The 24,944-nt window shown below is 53.9% G+C and overlaps 1 protein-coding gene across 2 annotated transcripts in view; it reads left to right on the forward strand.

The window, feature by feature from the left end:
- The first annotated feature begins 16,792 nt into the window (after window positions 1-16,792).
- The window catches only part of DNMT3A (DNA methyltransferase 3 alpha), a 101,254-nt gene continuing 93,102 nt past the window's right edge, over window positions 16,793-24,944 (forward strand). For both annotated transcript variants that reach the window (XM_060170029.1, XM_060170028.1), the window contains exon 1: window positions 16,793-16,899. The gene's annotated coding sequence lies outside the window, so the exon portion shown is untranslated. The remainder of the gene's footprint in view (window positions 16,900-24,944) is intronic.

The following is a 24,944-nucleotide window of genomic DNA, read 5'->3' on the forward strand; positions in this document are numbered from 1 at the left end:
AAAGGGAGATGCAGAGGGCACGCAGGGCTTCCGGGGAGGGGAGGGGGATCTCTTTCAGTTTCCCCCGCCGTGGTGGGGGAGTCAAAGAAATGGCAGCACAAACCGGTGTCCTGGCCTCAGGGTGCTCAAGACTGGACTCAGGCCTGGAGGGTTCCTGCCTCTTCCCCTGCTCGGGCCCAGGATCGGGCCGGGCTGATGAGAAAGCACCCACTTGGCCTGCGGTCGCCTGCCCCCCTCATCCTTGCCCACTATAGACGCTGGGCCAGGAGGGGTCTCTGGCCCCCGTGGACATGGGCATCAGAGGCTGGGAAGGGGATCGCTCCCTCCTCAGCCCCACAGCTGAGGGGCTGACACCTCTTGGGGCGGGGGTTAGCGGGTGACCCACACTGACGCTGCCACTTGTGCCTGCCCCGATCTCACCTGCCCGCTTGGCCCTCGGGAAGGAGCGCTCTGAGGAGCACAACGCCAGTGGCTGAGGCCTTATCATCTGGACTAAAGAGGCAGACGCTCTGCTTGCTGTTTGGGGACCAAATTGGAGGGTATAACAGAGGGTGGCTTAAAGTCATTTTCTTTGGCCCAGAAGGTATTTTTAAAACAATTTAGTGGGTTGCAAATGGTGAAATATCAGAAGATTTCGTAGAAAGATCCAGATTTACAGCTTCTCTGGAAAAGCTAGAATATCTGGCTGTACTGATCCCACGATTCCGCCATGGCAACAGGCCTGCTAAAGACCCGCTGAAGGCTCTCAGACACCCTCCTCTCATCGCCAGGCCTGTGTGTCCTGGGGCGCTGCTCGGGGGGCCGCCGAGGGCGTGGGACTGTCGGGCTCTATCTTGCTCGAAGGGGTGTCCCTGCATCCTCCGAAGCCCCAGCCAGAGAACTCCCACCCCAGCCCCCCACCATTCCCAAGCAGCAGCCCACAGGGAGCCTCTCTCTGACTCTGAGGGTGTGTATGGGAAAAAAGGCAACAATGCAAAGTGATGCTCGTGAACTACCAAACACAGAGTACAGGAAAGGGCTCAGGAATCGGAGAAGGAAGAAGAGTTCAACCAGAGGTAAATAAAATGACACCCCAAAATTAACAGAAACAACATACTGTCTCTTCTTACATAAACTCCCTCCTTCACTGGCTCTCATACAGAATGTCCAAGGCTGCTTTGAGGCGGAGTTCCAGTGAGTTCTCTTACTGTTTCCTATGCTTGTAAAGTGTTGAATATGCCTGGTCTGCTCCGTTCACATCTTTGTTGTTAGAAAACACATACTAAAAGCTATTTTTGAAGCAAAACCTAAAATCATTTGTACTTTGCTGCTCCTTTCTAGAGTGTGACCTGAGACAGGTCACGCCTTTTTCTCTGCATCTACAAAATGAGAAGATAATTCTAACTTGCATGTTGTTTATAAAGATTATATTGAATCACGTGAGACACCTGGAACGGTGCTCGGCATGTAGCAAACGGTCAACAGCTGTTCCTCTCCTTCCTTCCTCTGACACCGCAGGTGCTGCCCTTTCAGGCCCCTCGGCCTCTGGGAGGGGCTCCTGAACCCCCTAGGCCAGGCCCTCCTGGACTCACAGGTGAGAGGCTGCGGTGATGGAGATGTAGGAGCCTGGTGTTGCCAGGGCCTAAGCCCCACACCCAATGCCAGGTGGCTCAGAGTCACCCCAGGGAGTCTCCCCAGGGCTGGCGAGAGCTGCTCAGGCCTGGGGCACTGATTCATCTCCCCTGCACAGACACGTGAAACGCCACCTTCAGAGGTCAGAGGATGGGTCCGGAGCGCCAAGCCAAACCTCTAAACCCCGCTGCAGCCTTCACATCACAGAAAAAAAACTTCTGGGGGTGGGAGCTGACTCAGGAGTGCCAGGTAAGGACCAAGACAGGCTGGGGAGGGCCACCTTACAGACCTCACCCCCACCATCAAGTACACCCCTCCCCGGGAGCTAACTGCCCCTCAGCAGGTGAGGCAGTTTTTTCAAGACTCTGAAACACCAAGGTTGAGCCCAGCCTTTTCTCCCAGGGCAAAGATGCTGGTTCACCCTGGATGAAAGAGAGCCCTCTCTGAAGAACTTAGCCTTCACCAGCGATGCCGGGCTTTGCACCGCTACATTGAGACTAAGGGAGGGTTCTCTACAGACCAAGAAGAATCTGCTTCATTCATTCACTTACCAAATATTTGTTGAGCAACTACTATGGGCCACACATATTCCAGGCCCTGGTGATATAGTAAAGAAGGAGACAGGGTGCCCACTCTCAGGAAGTTTACATTTTAGTGCAGGAGACAGACAACAGTTGTGTGAGGGTGGGTGGTAAATGCTCAGGGGGGAGAAGCATGGTGCAAGTTGAGAGAGTGAGTCATGGGGAGAGGTCATGCATGAGCTCTTCAGGGTGTAGGTCCCTGCCCCTACTTTTTAGGTGAACAAAGAGAAAACACACACTGACATTTGGCAGGAAATTCCCCCGGTAGGTCTCCAGTTGAGAACAGACTCTCTTGTCCTCGCTGTTTATGACTCTCTGGATCATGTCCCACCGTTGCCAGCCACCTGGGCCAGACTCTCCCAGCAACTAGTCCAGCCTCAGACTTACCTTCCTGCCTCGTTTTCCCTCCTTCTTCTCTCTGCAGTCCACCCCTGGGTCCTGGACTCCAGGCCTTTGTTGCACACCCCAGTGGTTTTTTGTTTGTGTATTTGTTTTGCCGGTCCTTCTTTGACCACCTTCTCCTGTGACAAAGTTTACAGTCCCCCCATCATAGCCAGTCCCAGAGGATGACTTTCTATCTGCAAAAAAAAAAAAAAAAAAGAATATTCTGGAAGTTACACACTTTCCAGAGCTTTCCTCCACCCTGACTATACAGGAGGCCAGGGAGCCCATCTTGGCTGCCCCAAGGTATCCCCCAAACCACCTCCAAACTCCTTCTACTCCTCTCTGACTTCCCCACCTTCACAAGGGAGTCTTCTGAAATGAGATCAAGTTAACTTCAGTCTGTGCTCTTTGGCAGAGTGGCCCTGCAGCCACTGCACTCAGTGCTATACTTCCTCAGAACTCCCGCTCCTCTCCCCAGCACCAGCCACTTCTCATTTATTGCCACAAGGGAGTTCTAAAATTTGACATGTGTGTGTAATTGCTGATTTGTGTCTGTGAGCTACTTGAGGGCAGGGCCAGGTCTGTTTTGTTCATCAGTGACTGCAAAACCTTGCTCAACGCCTGGCAGAAAGTGGACGCTTAACAAACAGTTGTCAGATGTGCGAATATAGTACACCCACAAGTACAATTATGTTGGTAATACACATACAACGTCAAAGACTAAGGAAACATGAAAAAAGAAGTGGTTTTGGCTGAGTGGCAGACCCTAAACCTTAGCTTCCTTATAACGATATATTTATGATAAGTAGGTCCAACCAAGAATTTTTCCTGCTGTGTAAATTTATGAGGTGTCTTATAAAGGTATGAGAAATAGAAACTCAGTTAATTGTAAAGAAAAAATAACATGACACCCATTCACACACCCTCAGTTAACTGTAAAAACAAATTACACACACACACACACACACGCACGCACGCACGCACGCACACACTTCCTCCCGCGTAGCTCAGGCGCTTTGACTGGGTGCTCTGGGTGCTGTCCCTAAGACCTGCCTCTGGACACGGAAAGAAAGCAAGACCAAGTCCAACCAATCAGAAGTCAGCACCTCCAAGGCCCCGCCCCCTCCACATGGGTGACAGACAGCAGGCTCCGCCCCAGCCCAGCGCCACCTGGAGGTCTAGGCGGACAAACGCGGCGCCTAGCGAGAGGCTTCTCTGGCAGCCCGAGCGCGCTGAGCTGGCCCGGGGCTTCGTGGTCCGCAGACTTGCGGCCTCCGCCCGGCACCACTCAGGCCGTTTAGGGGGCTACTGTGGGGTCACTGTAGGCGGAGCCGCTGAGGCGCTGTCGACAGCTGTTAACCTGTTCAGTCAAGTGACTTTTCCCACAACTTTCCGCTACTTCCTGTTGTAAATTATCCCTGCTTGACCTGAAGAATGGGTGTGATGAGGAAAAGCGGCTCAGAAAAGTGAAACAATAGTGCTTGCAAATGCTTCAATAGTATCTCTTTTGGGCCCAATCTGCGTGCACCCGGAGAGCGGGTGGCGCCCTCTCCCTGGTCGCCAGTCAGCAGGGTGGGGACGCAGGGGCTGCCCTCCAGCTGGTGGCCTAGACGTCCCGGCAGGAGCCCAGGCTGCGGCCTTGCACTTAGATCTCAAGGCCGGGCCGCCAACGTGTCTTCAGCTGGCCCCGCCCTGAATGGGCCTGACTGGGTGGCCGTCAGCCCTGCTCTCCCTCACCTGCTCAGGGCACAGAACTAAAATCACCGTTATTCATTTCATGCTCCTTGTTCCTAATTTGAAAGGAGGTCTGAGGTCACAGTCAAGTAGCCTGTGCTGAGGGTAAACTGGGGCAGACACTGTTGGCGCCCCTGAGAAATATCCTTTCCCTCTCTCGTGCAGCCTGACACCTAATGGCCTCTATTTCCCCTCATTGTTCCGATTACCTGTTAGTTCCCTTGTCCCCAGAGACATGCAAACCCCAGTGCTGGTCACAAAAATTGGCTCCCATGGCCCAGGTTCTCCCCCACCCCCAGCCTCTTTTTCCCCCTCCAGTGCTCTCCTGCCCTGTTCATGTACCCCAATATCCCCAGGGCTATGAGTCATGTTCAGCTCCTGGGAATTCATTAATTGTAGAATAAAAGGCTTGGTCTCCAGTAAAGAGATTTCAAGACGTCGGGGGCAGGTGGGTTTTCTAAATACTCTTTGGATGCCAGGAACCTGGGGGGAGGGTACTGTAAGAGGAGGGGGAGGGTTAGAGCGGCAGGGACAGAGCTGTGGGCCCGAAGGCCCATACTCAGCGGGTGCGGAGCTTGGGTCCGCTGTTGTGGCCATCCTCATGTGCTCGGAGGAGCCCTGCCCCACCCCGAGAAACTCCATATGGGTACAGAGTGGGGCTGGGCGTTCAGGTCTGGTCCTGCTTGGTCACTGAGATGCCTCTCTGGGCCTCAGTGGCTTCCTCCTTAAAACTGGCATAACAGTCACTGGCCTGAGCGCCTCTGGGATTGTAATTAGGATCTAATGAGAGCTTGATCTGAAAGCCCATCTCAAAGATTATGTCCTATTGAGGGTATTTTCCTCATTCTTCTGTCCCCTTAGGTGACAAGGAATAGAGAGAAGGGGTGAGACAACTGATAAAAGTACTGTTAGCTGCTTTTTTAGAGTGCAAGGGGTTCTGCTCTCCCAGCCACCTACCAGATCCTTGGGGGTCATTTCTAACATCCCTGGCCCTGATCCTGTGTTGGGCTAGAAAAGGAATTCAAGTTGGAAAGGGAGTCAGTCCTGGGGAGTGGAAAGAGCTATGGAGTTGGGTCCTGTCCCCCCATGCCCCGAAGATGCTGCTGTGCCTCGATGGTGAGTGACAGTTGGTGGGATGGAGATGGTGAGCCAGGTGCCTGCTTGTGTGGCTCTGCTCTGGGCGGGGCGCGGGATGGGATGAGGAAGCAGACCCATGCAAACAACCCAGTTCGGACCTTCTGGGAGCTGGTGGGCGCTCCATCTGCAGCAAGAGGGGTGGGGCTCCTGAGTCTGTCCATGTCTCCCTGAAGTGCTGGGGGCAGCTGGGATTTGGGCATCACCACCTGCCTCGCTCCATTCTGTCGTCTGCCCCTCACACTCTCCTAATACTGTCTTGTCAGGGGCACCTTGGGGGAGGCTCCGGTTATCTTTGCTCCCTGTAGTACACTGCAGCTCAACTGGCTTCCTGGTATGCAGACCCTTATATAATCCTCTCCTCTTGAGTGTGGGCTGGTCCTAGTGACTTGCTGTTCATGAACAGAATAGGGCGAAAGCGTCTAAGACTCGGTTATAAAAGTCTGTGTCGGCGGCTTCCCTGGTGGCGCAGTGGTTGAGAATCTGCCTGCCAATGCAGGGGACACGGGTTCGAGCCCTGGTCTGGGAAGATCCCACATGTCACGGAGCAACTAGGCCCGTGAGCCACAACTACTAAGCCTGCGCGTCTGGAGCCTGTGCTCCGCAACTAGAGAGGCTGTGATAGTGAGAGGCCCGCGCACCGCGATGAAGAGCGGCCCCTGCTCGCCGCAACTAGAGAAAGCCCTCGCACAGAAACGAAGACCCAACACAGCAAAAATAAATAAATTAATTAATAAACTCCTACCTCCAACGTCTAAAAAAAAAAAAAGAGTTCTCAGGCAACAAATGGCGGGCGAGAGAGGAGTGCTAAATTTGCTAGCCCCCTCCTTTCCTCTCACCCCACCCCCAGGCAAAAAAAAAAAAACAACAATTTTGAAAAAAAAAAAAAAAGAAAAGACTCCACGCTTCCACTGCAGGGGGCACGGGTTGAATCCCTGGTCGGGGAACTAAGATCCCACGTGCCACGTGGTGTAGCCCAAAAATAATAATAATAAAAAATTTTTAAGTAAAATAAAAGTCTGTGTCCTCCATCTTACCCGCACACTCTCGCTCTCTCCTGTTCGCTCTAGCGAAGCCAGCTGCCGTCATGTTAGCTGCCCGGTGGGAGGCCCACAAGGCAAAGAACTGGGGGCAACCTCTAGCCAACAGCCAGCATTGAATTGAAGCCCTCAGACCAACAACACGTTAGAAACTGAATCAAGTCAGCGACCATGTGAGTAAGCTTGGAAATGGACCGAACGCCGTCAAACCTTGGGATGACTGCAGACACCCCGAGCCTGAGGACCCCACCAAGCCACCCACAGATTCCTGACACACAGAAACTGTGTGATAATAGATGTTGTTATTTAAGCCACTAAGATTTGGGTTAATTTGTTATGCAGCATAGATAAAAAATACTCATTTGGCAGGAAATGTGTATTTCCTCCTTTCTCCTCAACCCTGTTGCCTCATCAGTGCTAAGTCTCTTTGGCCTTGGTCTTCATTCACTCCTCTGGTTCCCACCCTCCACTCCCTGCCCCTGCCTTTCAGAGGCTCCTCTCTCTTTGCCATCTCTCCCACCACCTAATTGGGGTTTCCCCCAGCATCTCTGTCTCCATACTCCTTGGAGAGCCCCTTGCTCATGGCTTCAGTAATGAGTAAGCACTGTGTCTATGGAGATATTCTTTCAGTCGTTTCCCCCATTCTACCCACCCATCTGCGTTCAGTTCCATTTCCCCTCTGGCCTGTGAATATATATTTTATCTGGATGTTACTATAACAACCCAAATCAGCTAATATGTCCCTCCTCGTCATCTCTGTTTTCAGTCAGCAGTAGATGTTTGTTCCCTTCAGAAGGCGGCTCAGAGCCTCCCCGGATCCCCCGCCAGAGCTGACTGAGCACAAATGTCTCTTCTGAGCTGCCTCCCTCCAGTTGAGACTCATCTTCTTTACACACGACTTTCAAGACATCAGATTATCACTCACTCTTGAGTCTCCATGCTTCCTGCTGAGCCTGCCTGGTGTTTCCCACCAGTAGCCTTATGTGGCTCATGCAAATGGACCAGGGCTTACACCACATGCCAGCTCTCGCATATTTGGCCTGTGTACCCTGGTACAAGTTGGTTCACTTCCCTGGCCCCGGTTTTCTATCCTGTAGCTAAAAACTAGAAATTCCCCAGATGTTCTTCAACAGGTGGTACATCTGTGCCATGGACTACTACTCAGCAATAAAAATGAAAGCACTATTGACACACACAACAACCGGGATGAACCTCCAGAGAATTATGTTGAATGAAAAAAGCCAATCTCCAAAGGTTATATACTGCATGACTCCATGTATATGACACTGTTGACATGTGAAAACTACAGAAACAGAGAACAGATGAGTAGCTGCCCAGATGAGCAGTTGGGGCGGTGGGGGGAGGTAGGGGAGAAGTGGGTATGACTGTAAAAGGGCAACGTGCAGAATCCTGGGCTGATGGAAATGCTCTCAAACTTGGCCACGTCAGTGTCAATAACCTGGTTGTGATATTACACTTAGGTTTTGAGAGATGCTATCATTGGGGAAAACTGGTATAAGGTATAGGGGATTTCTCTGTAGTAGTTCTTACAATTGCATGTGAATCCAAATTGATCTCGAAAGAAAAAGTTTAATTAAGAAAAGACACCCCCTTTATTGACTTGCATGGAACTCAACTTATAACCTAGAAGTTACATTACCTAGAAGGTACGTTCATTCCTAGAAGGTATGAATGAAAAAAAAATCACTGCTTTTTTTGAATAATTTGACCAGCTATAATTCTTTTCAAAATTCTTTTTTCTCCATTTTTTATTGAAATATAGTTGATGTACAATATTATAAAAGTTACAGGTATGCAATGTAGTGATTCACAATTTTTAAAGGTTATACTCCATTCGTAGTTACTATAAAATATTGGCTATGTTCCCTGTGTTGTATAATATATCCTTGTAGCTTAAAAAAAAAAAAAATCACTGCTTTTAACCCCCTAAAATGTTTGTGTTTGAAAAGTAGTAACAGAACCACAGGCTTCTAATCTTTTACCTTGACCTTGAGTGGTACTTCCACAGAAAGCTAGGTGGACTGTGGCACTGCCCACCGTGCTCGCCTGAGACCATAAGACCCGGCTCGCTACACCTACTTTCCTCCCCCTTCTGGCGCTCTTTTCCTCTTCCGTCTGGAGGAGCAGTGAAAATCGGGAAGAACTTAGGGAAGTTCCTCAAGGCAGAGTACCTGAGTCTGAGGGTTTGGGCTGGGGCAGAAGGAGAGAGATGAGGGGACGTCACCACAGGCAGATCAAGTTCTCGCCCTCACTGTGCTTTCCCTCTAAGCCCAGGATGCCCTCACTGACCGTAACCCAACCATCGTCTAGCCCCAGCTCAGCTTCCATTTCCTCAGGGGCACCTTTGCTTCAGCCCACACCCCTTCTTGTTTGAGCTTCACAATTTAGCTCGTGATTAAGTGGCTAACGTCAGTCTGGATTGTGTCACGTGTAAACTCCTCACAAGCAGAGACCAGCCCACCGGGATCCTCGGTGCAACGCTAGGCACCGAATACACAGTACAAAAATAACGGTTGGCTCGTAACACAGTCAAAGGCATAACCTCCTCAATTCATGAAGAGGTCATCAAAATCAAGAAGAAAGACCCCAACCTGATAGAAAAGTGGTCAAAAGATAAACTGAGAGTGCTCAGTGTATAAATGCAAATGGCCCTTGAACACATGAAAAGACGTTCAACCTCCTCACCGTCAGAGAAATGCAAAACAAAACGTGTATGGAGAGATCACTGCTCACCCAACAGGTGGGCAAAAGTCCAAGAGTTTGACTACATACTCAGTTGGCAACATTCTCTTTCATATGTATTCCTGGTGAGAAGGCAAAATGCTACAACCCCTGGGGGTAATTTTTAAAACTTTTTATTTTATTGGTTTTTTTTTTTTTTTTTTTTTTTGCAGTACGCGGGCCTCTCACTGCTGTGGCCTCATGGGCCCAGCCGCTCCGCGGCATGTGGGATCCTCCCGGACCGGGACACGAACCCGTGTCCCCTGCATCGGCAGGCGGACTCTCACCACTGCGCCACCGGGGAAGCCCCCTAAAACTTTTTATTTTAAAACAATCTCAAACTTACAGAAAAGATGCAAATATGGTAAAAGAATTTATTTATTTTTTCTAAACCATTTGTGAATGTGTCAACAGGTGCCCAATCACCCCCGAAAACTTTAGTATAGGATATATTTCTTTTTATCCTAGACTAGAAATATATTCTTATAGATAAGGACACTCTCATAACTAGAGTGCAAACATCAAAATCAGGAAAGTAGCACTGATCCATTACTACCATCTAATACTCAGACCCAATTTACATTTCTCCAATTGTTCTAATAATGTCCTTTATACCAAATATCCAATCCAGAATCACACACTTACTTGTGATGTCTCTTTAGTTTCTTTTTTTTAATTAATTAATTTTATTTATTTTATTTTTGGCTGCGTTGGGTCTTTGTTGCTGCGCGCGGGCTTTCTCTAGTTGCGGTGAGTGGGGGCTACTCTTCGTTGCTGTGCGTGGGCTTCTCATTGCAGTGGCTTCTCTTGTGGAGCACAGGCTCTAGGCACGCGGGCTTCAGTAGTTGTGGCTCGTGGACTCTAGAGCGCAGGCTCAGTAGTTGTGGTGCACGGGCTTAGTTGCTCCGCGGCATGTGGGATCTTCCCGGACCAGGGCTCAAACCCGTGTCCCCTGTGTTGACAGGCGGATTCTTAACTACTGTGCCACCAGGGAAGCCCCCTCTCTCTAGTTTCTTTCCTTCGATCTGGAACACTTCCTCAGTCTTTCCCTGGCTTTCATGATCTGGACGCTCCTGAAAAATACAAGTCAGTTATTTTGTAGAATATCCCTCATTTGGGGTTTGCAATGGTGTGATGTTTGTGTCCTCTCAAAATTCATATGTTGAAACCTATCCCCCAAGGTGATGGTATTAGGAGGTGAAGCCTTTGGGAGAGGATTAGGTCATTAGGGCAGAGCCCTCATGATTGGGATTCGTGCCCTTATAAAAGAGACCCCAGGGAGCTAGCTTGTCCCTTCCACTGTGTGAGGGCACAGAGAAAAGCCGGCTGTCTATGAACCAGGAAGCATCACCAATCATCTAATCTGCTGGCATCTTCATCTTGAACTTTCCCCAGAACTGTGAGATAAGTGTTTGTTGTTTGTAAATCACCCAGTCAATGGTACTTTTTAACGGCAGCTCAAAGGGACTAGGACAGGGTTTGTCTGATGTCTCCTTGAGATTAGATTCAAGTGATGCATCTTTGGCTGGAATACGTATCACAGAAATGATGCCGTATTGTTCTCACTGCATCCTGTTAGGTGGTGTATCATTTCAATTTGCTCCATTACTGATGAGGTTAGCTTTGATCACTTGATTAAAGGGCTTTTCCATTGTGAAGTTATTCTTTTTTCCCTTTGCAATTAAAAAGTATTTTGCTGGGAAGTACTTTAAGACTATGCAAATATCCCATTCCTCATCAAACTTGCAATTTATTCCTTTATTTATTTCTAGCACTGTGGACTCAGGGATTCTCATTTTACGCAGTGGGTTTATAATCTGTTGGTATCATTATTTTGGTGCTCAGATTTTCCCATATTTTGCCAGTGGGAGCACTTTTTTGTACCCCATCATTCTTTGAGCACTTCCTTGATTTTTAAGTGTGACATGTTCTGGGCTCATCTTGTTCCTTGCTTGACCCAACTCTAGAATCTGCCATTTCTCCAAGAAGGTCCCGTTCCTTTTAGTAGGGAATGGTATTTAGAAACCAAGATCTGGGCATGAGGTATACTCATCACTATTGAGGTTTAATTGCTTGTACGTGTTCTCAGTGGAGAGAAAGAGAGGAATATATGTATGCATATATTGGGTTGGCCAAAAAGTCCTTTCGGTTTTCTCCATAAGATGGCTCTAGTAGCACTTAGTTGTCTTTAACTTCATTTGAAACAATTTTGTGAGATTGTATTGTGACAGCTGTCATATCAGCGTGCATTAAAAAAAACTTATCAAAATTAGTGAATTTTTGTGTAGCCATTTTAATATTGAAGATGGAAGGAGAAAAGCAACATTTTTGGCATATTATGCTTTATTATTTCAAGAAAGGTCAAAACGCAACTGAAACGCAAAAAAAGATTTGTGCAAGTGTACGGAGAAGGTGCTGTGATCGATCGAACGTGTCAAAAGTGGTTTGCGAAGTTTCGTGCTGGAGATTTCCAGCTGCACGATGCTCCACGGTCGGGTAGACCAGCTGAAGTTGATGGCGATCAAATCGAGGCATTAATTGAGAACAATCAACATTATACCACGCGGGAGACAGCCGAGACACTCAAAATATCGAGATCAAGCATTGAAAATCATTTGCACCAGCTCGGTTACGTGAATCGCTTTGATGTTTGGGTTCCACGTAAGTTAAGTGAGAAAAACCTTATTGACCTTATTTCCACATGCGATTCTCTACTTAAACGTAAGGAAAGCATTCCTTTCTTAAAACAAATTGTGACGGGCAATGAAAAGTGGATACTGTACAATAATGTGGAATGGAAGAGATAGTGGGGCAAGCGAAATGAACCACCACCAACCACACCAAAGGCCGGTCTTCATCCAAAGAAGGTGATGTTGTACATATGGTGGGATTGGAAGGGAGTCCTCTGTTATGAGCTCCTTCCAGAAAACGCAACGATTAATTCTAACAAGTACTGCTCCCAATTAGACCAACTGAAAGCAGCACTCGATGAAAAGTTTCCAGAATTAGTCAACAGAAAACGTATAACCTTCATCAGGATAACGCAAGACCGCTTGTTTCTTTGATGACCAGGCAAAAACTATTACAGCTTGGCTGGGAAATTTTGACTCATCCGTTGTATTCACATCGCACCCTTGGATTTCCATTTATTTTTGGTCTTTACAAAATTCTCTTAATGGAAAAAATATACACAAATATATTTTACGTCTATATTTATTTCCAGACCAATCAATATACAGGGTGAGCCTCAGGCTAGAGTGAGAGGCAGAGGCTCAGCTGTCGCCGGGAGGAAGGGGCTGAATCAGCATCTAGGAATAGGGGAGGGAAGTTTATGGCAGTTGCTGTGGGAAATCCAATAAGAGGGTAAAAGGAATTGAATAAAAGGACTGTGTCCCGGCACAGACAAAACCATACAGAATGAATTTATGTCTCTATGATTTTCTCTGTGAATGAGGATAATGACATTTTATGGGTTACAGAGCACTTTTATTTCCACTCTTTGCCGTAACGCTCACAACTTCTGTGGTGGGCATGAAGAGGTATCCACTCAGCAGCTTTGGGTCTTTAGGGAGCTCGTTACTAGTCCATGGAGTTCCTAGGGAATGAGCTGACTGGCGGCCGGCTGAGGTTTTAAGGAAGGGATACTGCAGTCCTCAGACCTAGTGCTTGCCCAACCTCTGAAGGAGTCCCCAGGAAGCCATGGCCATGTCAATAAGGAGCTGGCCTTCCCCAAAGACGACCTCTTCCCTGCAGGCCCTCAGGTACAGCTGCGGAGAACAAGGAGCCAGGAAGTTTCTCCCAGGGTACCAGGCCAGGACCCAGCTCCATTGTGGAGAAGTGAGTGAGTCCTGGCTGCCCCACCAGCAGGGTGGACAGGCCACCCCTGTGTGCTCTTTCCCTTCTCCTCTCTTCCAAAGTCAGCCTTCATTGTGGATAATCTATTTTACCTCCACCATCATAGACTTGGTGTTTTGGGGATGGTTACATCTATAACTTAGCCCCTGTTGCAGATAAGAAGCCACATGTAGACCATTGAGAGGAACGCACATTACTCGGATCCTGTCTTCCTTTGGGAAGGAGAGTAAGTGTTTTGGTTGTACATGGTAAGGGTTCTTTATTTTAGAAGGAGCATGTTAAAAATATCTTTTTAGGGACTTCCCTGGTGGCACAGTAGTTAAGAATCCGCCTGTCAATGCAGGGGACATGGGTTCGAGCCCTGGTCTGGGAGGATCCCACATGCTGCGGAGCACCAATGCCCGTGAGCCATGGCCGCTGAGCCCACGGGCATCAACTACTGAGGCCCGCGTGCCCTAGAGCCCGTGCTCCGCAGCAAGAGAAGCCACCGTGATGAGAAGCCCGCACACCTCAGCGAAGAGTAGACCCCACTCGCCGCAACTAGAGAAAGCCTGTGCACAGCAACAGAGACCCAATGCAGCCCCCCCAAAATGTATATATATATCTTTTTATTGAGGTGAAATTCACGTCACATTAACCATTTGAAAATGTACAATTCAGTGGCATTTAGTACATTCACAGCATTGTGCAACCACCACCTCTACCAAGTAGCAAGACCATTTTTGAAAGTGCGTGTGTGGGGAAAAGAGGGTATACGTGGATGCTGGGTGGCCATTGGCTGGAGTGCAATGTGTTTGCCCAGCGCCCCTTGCTTTGGAGAGCAACACTGCCCCTTTTCCATGGGGTGCTGGTTGGATCTGCCAATCCCCAAACCACCTCTTGCACCCACTTAAGGGGGTGGGCATGTGATCCACGCTATCCCCCAGGCTGTAGAACCTGGTTCAGAGTGGGCTTGTGACTAGTCACACAATTGAACTAACCCTCGGGACTTTCTGGCCAGGGGTGGCACCGTGAGTGAGGGTGACAATGAAGCACAAAACAGGACAACTGCGTCTCAGATCTTGGGGCACAGGGGTTGGGGGGGGTGTTGTTAAAGGACATGGAACCTCATGTCCTAGAAGCATTAAGGAGGTTCCTGAAGGAAAGGAAATTATGTTCTTCCACTGGGGCTCTAAGTTGGGAGAGTGTGAACATGAGACAGCTGCCCACCACCTTGGAGTTTGTTTAAAGTAGGGAGAAGCACCACCGTAGTGGGAAGCAGACAAGAGTGATGGAGAGAGAGCCGGCCCTGGAGCTGACCCTCGAGTCCCTGGATTTACCTGTGCCTGAATCCCCAGCCCTGGTCTTCCCAGTTGTCTAAACTCCCAGCCCTGGTCTTCCCAGTTGTCTAAACTCTATACTACTCAATCCTTTTGTTTGTTTAAGGTGGTTTAGGCAGGATCCTGTCACTTGTTTGTTACTACAGATGACCGATGCTGCCCCTCACCCTTGATGATCTAGAGTCCACCAGGATACTGGCTGGGCCGCAGTGGGCCAGACAGAAGTGATGGGGCTGTAGGAGCCCAAAGGCAGATCAATCTGAGCTGGACCCAGTGTGATTTGTCGTCAGAAGAGCCCAGTTGGGTTAGCCAGCACTAACGTGTCTCTTCCTGGGACAGCCTGGAGGGTCCTCCTCATGCCAAAAACGCCGAGGCCAGGCTCTGGAACCAGGCCTGTAGCCACACGGTTGCTTCCTACTGGACACGAGCAAACCCCCCAACATGGTCACCTTGGGCCTTTTGACACCAGCAACACAGACACCCAAGGTCACACATCATGGACTCCCAATGATTTCATCACAAATAGTTCTACTGAATAGAAGCGTGCTTTTTTTTGTTGTTTTTGTGTTTTTGACTGCACCACATGGCTTGTGGGATCTTAGTTCCTGGACCAGGTATTGAACCCGGGCCACGGCAGTGAAAGCGCCGAGTCCTAACCACTGGACCGCCAAGGAATTCCCTCCTGAATAGAAACTTGCAGTTGCCCACTTGACCCTGAAAATTTCAGCTTGTTAAGAGTAACTGTAGGGAATTCCCTGGCGGTCCAGTGGTTAGGACTCTGTGCTCTCACTGCCGAGGGCCCGGGTTCAATCCCTGGTCAAGAAACTAAGATCCCACAAGCCGTATGGTATGGCCAAAAAAAAAAGAGTAACTGTAATGTTTTAAGGTAACGATAATGATTTCAGAGTCAGATGAAACATGCGTTGAATCCTGGCTCTGCCACTTCCCAACAGTGTGGCTTTGACCGAGCCTCAGTCTCTTCATCTATAGAGTGAAGATAACACAAACTACCTCAGAATGCTGCTAAGGAACAGGGCCAACCTGGTGCCCGGCGCACAGGAGACACTCAGTGAACTATCGCTGCTATTTGCGGGCAGTATTATACAAGCCCTTAAGGAACGAAGAGGTATCGCAACCATCTTTCTAAACATGGTCCTCCCGTTGGCCGAACTTTAGCATGTCTGTGGTTGCCCATCTTGATGCTGAAAGCAAAGTGGCGCAGAACCTGCAATGCACATATTCATTCATCCAAAGCTTATTGAGAACCTACTATGTGCCAAGTGCTGGGCTACAGAGGTGGTCTCTGTCCTCGTGGAAGGAACATCCCAAGTCTCTGGAACTGGCCAGGTGGAGACCACGGATAGCACGGCCTATCACCAGCGGCATGGGGTGACCACTTGAGCGAGGGTGACAGGGAAAAAGGCCGGGACAACTGTGTCGAAGCGGCCTCTGACCTTGAGGCACGGGGAGTGGGCAGACTGAAGGACCTGGAAGCATTAGAGGACTTCTGGAAGGAAATCTCTTGGATGAAAGGTCAGCTCTGTGTCCCAAAGAGTTAGGTAACTGTTCCTGTGACCCCTGGAGGGTTGAAGTTGGTGGCGGTGGAGGGAAAAGTACGACTGGTTTCAGCAGCGAGGGCCTGGGTGTCCATAAGTGGGATGGTTGGTGCCTGGGGAAGGGAGCACACCATGGCCTGGGGCAGGGAGCTCAGGGCACTGCCATGTAGCTGAAGCACTGGGTGGAATGGGGGTACACAGTGGCAGATGACTGGTGGAGGTACAGGCAGAAGAAAGGAGCCAGGCTGGGGAGTCAGGGGCCCCAGCACCAAGCCCTAGCGGTGGCAGTTGGGAGAGTGATGAGCAGAGGAGTGGCTGTGCTGATGAAAGTAGACAGAGATGCCCCGAGTCAGAAACCTGGAGCCCTGGGAACTCTATGGGAAATGAGAACAACCCTCGCCGCAAAGGGGTGAGTAAGCATGAGGGCGGAGTGTAGGTGTGTGCACAGAATCTTAGAGCTGGAAGGGATCTTCAATGTCATTTAGTTCCACCCCCGAGCCATGAAATCTTTCAGTCTTCCACTGACCAACTGAGGACACTCAACTCTACTTGGACACCTCAAGGTACGGGGAACTCACTCCCTTCAAGGGGGGCTCATCCTATAGAAGTGCTCGAGCCTCCCAGACGGCCTCGATAGCCTGGCGCCCCGACCTTGGTCCTGTTGAGTGGGCCGGCCTCCACTCGGCGGCGGCACCTGGCGGGGGTGGCGGGTGGCGTGGGGCTTGCGGCGCGGATGGGCCGGCGCTGCTGTCCCCAGCCCCAGTGCTGAGGCAGGCAGAGTGCAGTGGGCTCTGGTGGAGGTCGGGAGAACTGCAGGGCGAAGACCGCCGGGGGCTCCGCGGGCTGCCGGGGGGAGGCACTTGACACCGGCCGCGGGAGAGGAGGGGCTGCTGTCCCTGCGGCCAGTGCTGGATGCGGGGACCCAGCGCAGAGGCAGCTCCAGGTAGCGGGGCGCCCCGCGGGGGGAGGGCTGCCGCAGGCCCCCGGCGGAGTGGCCGGGAGAGCGGCCGAGGCGGGGTTCCTGGGCCCAGCGCAGGGTCGGGGCGCAGCGAGGTCCGGCCCTCCGACCCGCAGCGTGCGGGGAGCCCCCCCCAGCGGGGGCGTAGAGGCCGGGAAGTCGGGCCGAGGGCGCTAGGACCGGCCGCGCGCCCAGGCCGCTCCCGTCGCGGCGCCCCGGGGCCCCCAAGTCGGCGCTGCCTCCCGGGCCGGCTCCGCAGCGCCAGGGCCGGGGCCAGCGCGGCCGCGGGGGGCGAGCAGCGGGCGGAGGCCTGGGCCCGCGGGCGGCCGGAGGGAGGGAAGGAGGAAGGCGGAGAGAAGGGGTGGGAGGGGGGGACCCGGCGGAGGAGGCGGAGAGAGGGAGCGCGACAGCGAGCGGAGGGAGGGAGCGAGCGAGGCAGGCAGGCGGGCCGGGAGGGAGGGAGGGAGGGCGCGCGGGCGGCGGCGGCGGCGGCGGCGGCGAGAGCAGAGGACGAGCCGGGACGCGGCGCCGCGGCACTAGGGCGCGCAGCCGGGCCGGCCCGACCCCACCGGCCACACGGTAATGAGCGCCGCTGCTGGCGGCCCGGGAGGCCGGCCCGGAGGCGGGCGGGGAGGAGGGGAGCCGGGCGGGGGCCACGGCGGCGGGCAGTGCCCGGCTTGGGGCACGCTCCCGGACCCCCGCAACTCGGCGCCGGGCGCTCGCGGAGCCAGGGCTGCGGGCGGCGACGGCGGGCCGGGCTGGCCGGGGCGGCGCGGGGGATTTGAGGGTTTGTTTATGTCCCCGCGGGCTCCACAGGCGCCCCCTCCCGTCCCGCCAGCTCCCGGCGCGTAGCCCCCTCCGCGCCCCCGCCCGGCTCCGGGCTCAAGTTCAAGTCTATACAATGCCGCGGGGGGCCTCCTCCGCCGCCGGCCTCAGCCGCGGTGCCCCGCTAGGCGCTGCCGCAGGGGCCCCGGCCTGGCCGCCCCCGCCTTCCGGGCCCTGCCCCCGCCCCGGGGCCCAACCTGGGGCCTGCGGCCGGGACGCCGGAGGGCGCGGACCCCGACCCGGAATAATCGGCTCCCGCCGCGGCCCGCAGGGAGCGGGGGAGGGGGGCGGGGGCCCGGCCCCGCGCAGGCTCCGCGGTGGCGGCAGAAAATGGCAGCCTGGCACGACCCGGCCCCCCGCCCCTCCCCCCGGCTCCCGGCCCTCCTCGGCCCGGCGGGGCGGGGGACCCGGGAGGCCCCCGGGGGCGGGCCGAGGGGTGATCTGGGGGCCGGACCGGGGAACGCTGCGCAGCGATCTTCCTCCGGCCACCTGTGGCTGGGGGAGCGGGGTGCCAGCGGATCTGGGAGGGGCTGCGGGGGTGGGGAGAGTGCCACTTGGGGGGCACACCTCTCCGCGGAGAGTCGGGTGGCGCGCGGGGGGGACGTCGTGCCTGGCTCCTCCCTGCCCCCGCCGCGGGCCGTGGGAGCCGGGGCGGCGGCGGCGGCGGCGGCGGCGGCGGTGGTGGCGGCGCCGCAGTGTGGGGGCGGGGCGGGGGCGGGCGAAGATCCCGGGCCGGGGCCGCGGGGGCCGGAAAACGCAGGGGTGGGAGCCTCAGGGCCTGGGCCCGGAGCGTGGCTGGTGGGGACGCCCTGGGTCGCCCCCTGCAGCAGCACCCACCCCCCTGCACACACTCAACACGCACGCGGACACACTCACGCACACGCACCCCCGCTGGGCCGGTGCAGACGTGTCCTTGAAAGCTTCGCATCCGCACGGTGAAGGACGAGGCCTCGCCGAGGCTGCGGATCGGGGTCTTCGGCCCCACGTCCCAGCGCCCCGGGAGACCCCAAGCTTCCGAGCCGCAGGCGGCCTCGGTCCGTGTCCCGCCCTCACCCCAGCTCCCCTCCCCCTCCCTCCTCCCTCCCCCTCGGCTCAGACGGAGCTGGCAAGGGTCCAGGGCCCGCCCCTGGCCTCCCCCAGCCCCCCATCGCTGGGGCCCGCGGCCCTCTAGCTGCCAAACTGCTTTTCGCTTTCCTGGAGGCTCCCTTCTTGGGGGCACCCACTCCCTTCCCTCTCACCCCCATTAGTTCCCCCGTTTCTCTGCATCCCTTCTGTCCTTCCTCCACTCTCCAGTGCAAAGGCAGTTGAGTAGGTGTTGGCCCCTTGGGTGGGGAGTGAGGGGCTCACTGGTTCTCAGGGGTTCTCTTCTCCAGCTCGCGAGAGGAGCCCCCTGTGGTTGCACCTTGACCCAAGATGGCGTCCTGTACCCAGCTGGGCAGCTCTGGCCTGTGTCAGGCAGGGAGGAAGGGCCCGGGCCCCAGAGCCACACAGCTCGCCCCCTTCCAAACCAGAAGGGACAGGAGGCTGCAGGAGAAGAGCCGGCCGCCCTGTGACCCAGCTTGCCCCTTGCTGCCGTGCCCAGAGACTGCCATCACCATCCCTGGGGGACTGTTCAGTCTTCATGTTTCACCCTGGGCTGCCAGCGCTGAACCGGCCTCGTGGGCTGGCGGGCTGCGAAGGGATCCTGGGATCAGGTGCTGCTCCGCTGTGCCTCCTCCCTCCCAGGCAGATGTGACAGCTGCAGCCGGGGAAGCTTTTCTCTTTGGGCGATGCTGGAGAGCTAGGACTGGCCTCTGGGATTTGGGGAGCCCAGCTGTCAGGCGGACCCTCTTTGGGCTGCCCCCTCCGCTGGCAGGGGTCGTTTCCTGGTGGTTTCCTGAGCTGCCTGGGTTTGGAGGCTTGGGCTGTTAGGAGTTCCTGCTAGGTTGCTGGGGCAAGGTGGTCCCCCTCTGCTTCCAGGTCCCGTTGAGGCCCTGGTTGGGCTGTTTGACAGGGAGCTCTGTGAAAGCGTGAGTCTGTGTGCGTGTGTGTGCATGTGTGCACATGTGCTGCACGCAGTCAGTGGCCCAGGCAAACTTGTGTGGCGGGTCTGGCACCTGCCCGCCTCCCTTCCCGGGCCCCACTCGTCGGGGCCCTGGCTCCCTCTCCAGCCTCTTGTCCAGCTCCTTGGGGCTTGTCTTCAGCTACTCATCAAATGCACACTTCCTGGCTCGGGTAGACCAAGGCTCTCCTTGTCCTCCTTCCCAGGCTTGTGGGCCTGCAACAGGAAGCCGACCTTAGAGAAGGTGAATTCCTTCTAGACTCAAGGAGTGTGGTCCACAGTGCAAGGGCTGCCCCCCGCCCCCCCCCCAACCCCGGCACTGGAGAAGCAGAGAAGAGGACAGCCATGCCATGTGTCAGGGTGTCTGCGGACGGGATTCCTCTGTGGGGTGAGGGTTGGACTGCAGCTTGAAGGTCCATTCCAGCTTTTAAATTCTATGGCTCTGATTCTAGTGGTGGAATTTCAGACCCAGGAGTGGGGGCGGGGTGGTCTCGCCTCACAGAGATAATCAGGAATGGCTTCCAAGGAGAGGAGGCCTGAGTGAGAGCAGGGCCTCCTGGGGGCTGGGCCTTTGAAAGGAGAGGGTGGGGTGAGGGGTGAGGGCCCTTCAGGAGACAGGTTTGTCACGTCTGACTCCACAGGGAGTGTAAAAGTGCAGCCTCTGGTTAAGCCTTCGCACGTGTGTGTCCTTCTGTAGGTTTACGTGTACTCTTGTGTGTGTGCGTAATTTCTGAGGTTTCCTCCCTGAGTCCAGTTTGCGGTGAGCTCCTGCGTTCCTATGGACCTTCTTGAAGCTGAAACTCCAAGCTCCTCATCCTTTCTTGGTCTCTCTGGTGACCAGGCCCCATCCAGGAGCCCACCCAGAGTCATCTATCTCACTAGAACCAGAGATGCTCCCAGTGCTTTCCCTAGCACAGTCGCACATCACCGCCATTGGGCCTCTGAAAAAGCCTGCAAGGGAGACAGACAAGCTATAAAATACTTGCCCCGGGTGACCTGGCCGGGAAGAAGCGGGGCCAGGCCTGCCCTCTGGGGAGCTTAGACTGTCTCCTGCTCCAGCTCTCCCGGGCTCCTGCGCTGCGTGTTGGTCTCTCCTCTCAGTTTGTGGTCTCCACGGGACCTTGCCCTGGCCGCCTCTGGTCCCCCATCAGACATTCTGTGGGGTTTCCACGAGTGTCTGCTGGACATCTGTGTTTGCGTCCCTGTCCTCCCCCGAGTGGCAGGCTTGGTGCCCAGCTCTCTACTGCTTGCTACTGCTCTGCCTTCCCCGAATAGCCATCGCCTACTTATAAGCCAGTTCCTTAGGCTCAAGCCTTCCTGAAAAACCTAAATTCTTCCCCGGATTCCATCAAGGCTCCTTTTTGTGGGAACCAGATAGAAAGGGGACTCCGAGAGCAGTCTTGCCAGCTCTCTAATGGCCATCCTTGGCCTGAAACGTTACCATTAGAATCCAAGCCCTAGAGTTTAGGGCTGAAAGAGAACTTGAAGCTCTGAGAACACCTGGAGCTGGGTTGGGGGCTGTTTGGTTGTGGAGCCAGGCCCGGTGTCTTCCAGGGCTGGGAGTGCTACCCAGAGCCCAAGGCCGGAAGGGCCAACTGTGTGCCTGTCACATGTTCCCCTCCCTCGGCACTTCCTGCCACCTTCCACTCTCTTGAGCCTGGGGTCCCTGACTTGGTGCCCGTGTCCTCTTCCCCCATCCGATGCCCCATGGATAGTTGAGTGTGTCTCTGGCCTCTAGCTTGGGGACAGGCAACAGTTAGGGTCACGGAATGGCCTGTGGGAATTGTTTCCACTTCCGTTCTGGTGTCTAATGGATGGTAGTGCCGGTCAGGAGCCCGACTGCCCTTGGAGGCTGGGCGTCTCTGTGGGCCTGTGCACTCTGCTGCTCCTGAGCAGGGCTTAATAGTAAACGAAAGGCGCCAGATTCCTTTCCACTCAAATCTTGAGGGCTCGTTTTCAGTCATTTCTCTCTTTGACTCTCTTCCCTCAAGAAAAACGTACCAAATCCGAGATCCGTGCAGTGTTGGAGATTCGCGTGTGTGTCTCCAAGCCTGCCTCCCCTTGGCTAAGTGTGTGGGCAAGCCAGGGTGTGGTGCATGTGTGTCTGTGCATATTTCTGTGTACGCGGCCTGCAGCCGCGTGGGGACAGAGAGCCTGGACATGAGCTTGCACATGAGCCTGTCTCCAGGCAGCCGAACGGAGGGCCCCGGAATCAGAAGGAGCGGCGTTCGGACGCTTCACAGTTGTGGGATCTGGGGTAGCGCAATTTCTCTGAGCCTCCAAGTTTCCTCACCTGTAACGTGGAAACAAGACCAGGCGCTACACATAGGTTGTTGTAAGGATTAGCTGAGATAATGCCGCTTCCGCTCTTAGCAGAGTGCAGGCGCTCAGCGTTAGCGTGAGTAGCGTCATCATTTGGGCGGCTCGCGTGGCCTGGCACTGCAGGAAGTGCTCTGTGAAGTCTTGTCCACCTTCCTGCCTTTCTTGCAAAATCTTGGACAGATGAGGAAAGTGCTGATTCTGACTGAAAAATCTTCGGAGGTGGGAGGCTCCTCAGTGCCGTTTAGGAGACTGTTCCAGAGTTTGACAGATCGCACTGTCAACAGGTTGTCTTTGTATCCACCTTAAACCCCTTGTGCTACGGTTTCAGCTCTTTATTCGGATTCTGTCCTGAGTGCAGTCTGTTTGTTGCCCTGTACCAGGGTCTTGCTGGGCAAGACCCTGTGCTGAGCTTTGAGGGAGTTTAGGGTGTGCCCAACTAATTAATGACCACAGACCAAGGTCGAGGGAGAGGGAGAAATAAAACGCTCAAAGGACAGTGAGGTCACAGCCAACTGGAGGGATCAGGAGAGGCTTCCTGGAGGAGGTGGCTCCTGTGATGATCCTCAGAACACAGAGATGGGGCTTCCAGACCAAGGAGAGGAAGCCAGGCTGTCAGGGACAGGGTGGCTGGAGCGTGGCGGAGACTCCAGGGCGGTGAACAGGGCCTCGGAGGCAGCCTGAGGCCCCACGCTGATTTGAGGGGAGTGGGCCCCTGTGCTCTGTAACTCCCGTGTGGCCTGTGGAGAATCGCCTAGAACTTCCCTGCTTGTGGCTGTGAGGGACGGCAGGGGAGACTGAGGGACGAAAGGGAGGGAGGGGAAGGGGCCGGCTGAGCTCATTTGGTATAGGATCTTGATTCCTTTATATTCTGTAGACTAGAGCTTAAGAGCTCAGACTTGGAGGGAAACAGAGCAGGGTTTAAATTACACCAACCCTGGGGGGTCGTGACCATTAAGGGGAACGCCAGCGGGGCAAGGTCTCTGTCAGTGATGGCAATCATGATGTGAATGGGCGGAGGAGGGTCCCTGGCCTGGCCTCCCAGAGGTCTCCGTGCCCCGTTTGTGCATCCCCTTCCCCAGGCCGAGGCACCCCAGCGTCCAGAACATTCCTGTAAGGGCTGCAAGCACAGCGAAAGGGGACGTCAGCAGACCCTGACTCCACACTGCCCTCTTCCCTCCCTCCTCCATGTGCAGCTGAACGGAGCCCCCAGCTTGGAGGGGAGGTGCCCGGGCTGGCGGCCATGCCCCTAGGTGTGGCTGCAGGTGCCTGACAGGCCCTGGCAAGGACAGCAAGTGGGCAGGGCCCGCCAGGCCACATCTCCCTTGCTGATCACATAGCAGGCCTGTCTGGAGGACAGTGACAGGGGGAGGAGGTGTGGATACCTGGGGCTTTCCTAGCTGCATCCCAGCAGGGAATGAAAAAATTTTTTCAACTGTAGCTCAGCAATGCCCACTCCCATCCTGCTCTGGTCCCCTCTGACCGCCAAGGTTTCCCAGCCTTATTTACATCTGCAATCAGATTCCTATTTTCTCTTTCCTGAGGTCATGGCCCTGCTCACTGTCATCCTTATTGATCTTCCCTCTCTGTTTCTGTTTCAAATGTCAAGGTCATTTTTAATTCTGAGCAGTTGTTAGCTGCCCCCGTTTGGATGTACAGAGGGGATGGAGGACCACCTCTCACAGCTCGTAACTGGAGGGCTGCAACTTGGGTGTCCTGACTCCTAATCTAGTGCTCTTCCTGCTTTGCGGCTGTGTGGACGGATCCAGGGGTCAGTGGGGAGGATGTTCCAGACCTAATAGATCAGCTAGAGCCCGGTGCGCCAGCGGTCCTTCCTTGAAAAGGTTAAAAGATGCTCAGAGGGGACATTATGGGACGGTGGGGTCAGATCTGTGGCTTACTGAGCCATGGGTCGAATGTGGGCCCTATCATGGTGAATGTCCGGGAACGCCTGGGCTGGGAGGCTGGGGGCCCTGGGAGCCTGCCTTCCCTCAGAGGTTCCCCAGAGGACACCAGGAGGGGCGGGCGAGGGCGCTCGGGCCCATGCCAGGCGGCCGGGATCCTCTGGCACTCCAGCAAGCAGAACCTGTTGGCAAGGGGCTTCTTGAGGAATGGTCCTTTGTGATTAATTTTGTAGATTCTGAAAGGATACCTAAATTTGTGGGTAAAGAGGAATCTAATCAGATTCTCCCAGTGGCTTTGAAATGAGATGGGAAGCGTGTCTATTCTGACATGTTAGATGTCCGTGATATGGTGCAGAGTGTGATCTCATTTTCGTAAAATTCCTTTAAAATACACGCCAGTGTGCACACTTATAGGCTAGCAGATGCTTAGAAAAAGTCGTTCTGGAAGGATAACCCAGCAAACGTGTCAGCAGAGGCCTTGCCACTTTACTTTATACACTTTCGTAACCTTTGCAAAAATATAAAGGCGCATGCATTCCTTTCTTAATGACCACAACAAAAATAAAACCACACTTTTAAAGCTTCTGGATAAGAACTTATAAAAATTTGAGTCACCCTTGGGCTGGAAGGGTGGACTCTTTTATAATGGATACGAAACTGGCTTGGAGACTGACAGCAAAGGGTGGGGCTACTCAGGTACTTGTCTTTTCTGGAAAGGTTGCAGGGAGATTTATTGCAGACCCTGAGGTCTCCAAGCGAAGGCCTGGCCTGGTAGGGATTGGGTGAGAGTGGAAAACAGGCAGCTGGCAGCACCCCGGTTCACTCCAGGGCAGCAGACCAAGTTCGCTTTATAGGACGGTGACTGGAAACTCTCAGTTCTGACCCAGGATGGGAAACAAATCATTGAGGATCTTCCCTGAAGGCTTCAATCTCGTTGCTGT

The sequence above is a fragment of the Lagenorhynchus albirostris genome, chromosome 13 (assembly GCF_949774975.1).
Source record: "Lagenorhynchus albirostris chromosome 13, mLagAlb1.1, whole genome shotgun sequence".
Taxonomy (NCBI): domain Eukaryota; kingdom Metazoa; phylum Chordata; class Mammalia; order Artiodactyla; family Delphinidae; genus Lagenorhynchus; species Lagenorhynchus albirostris.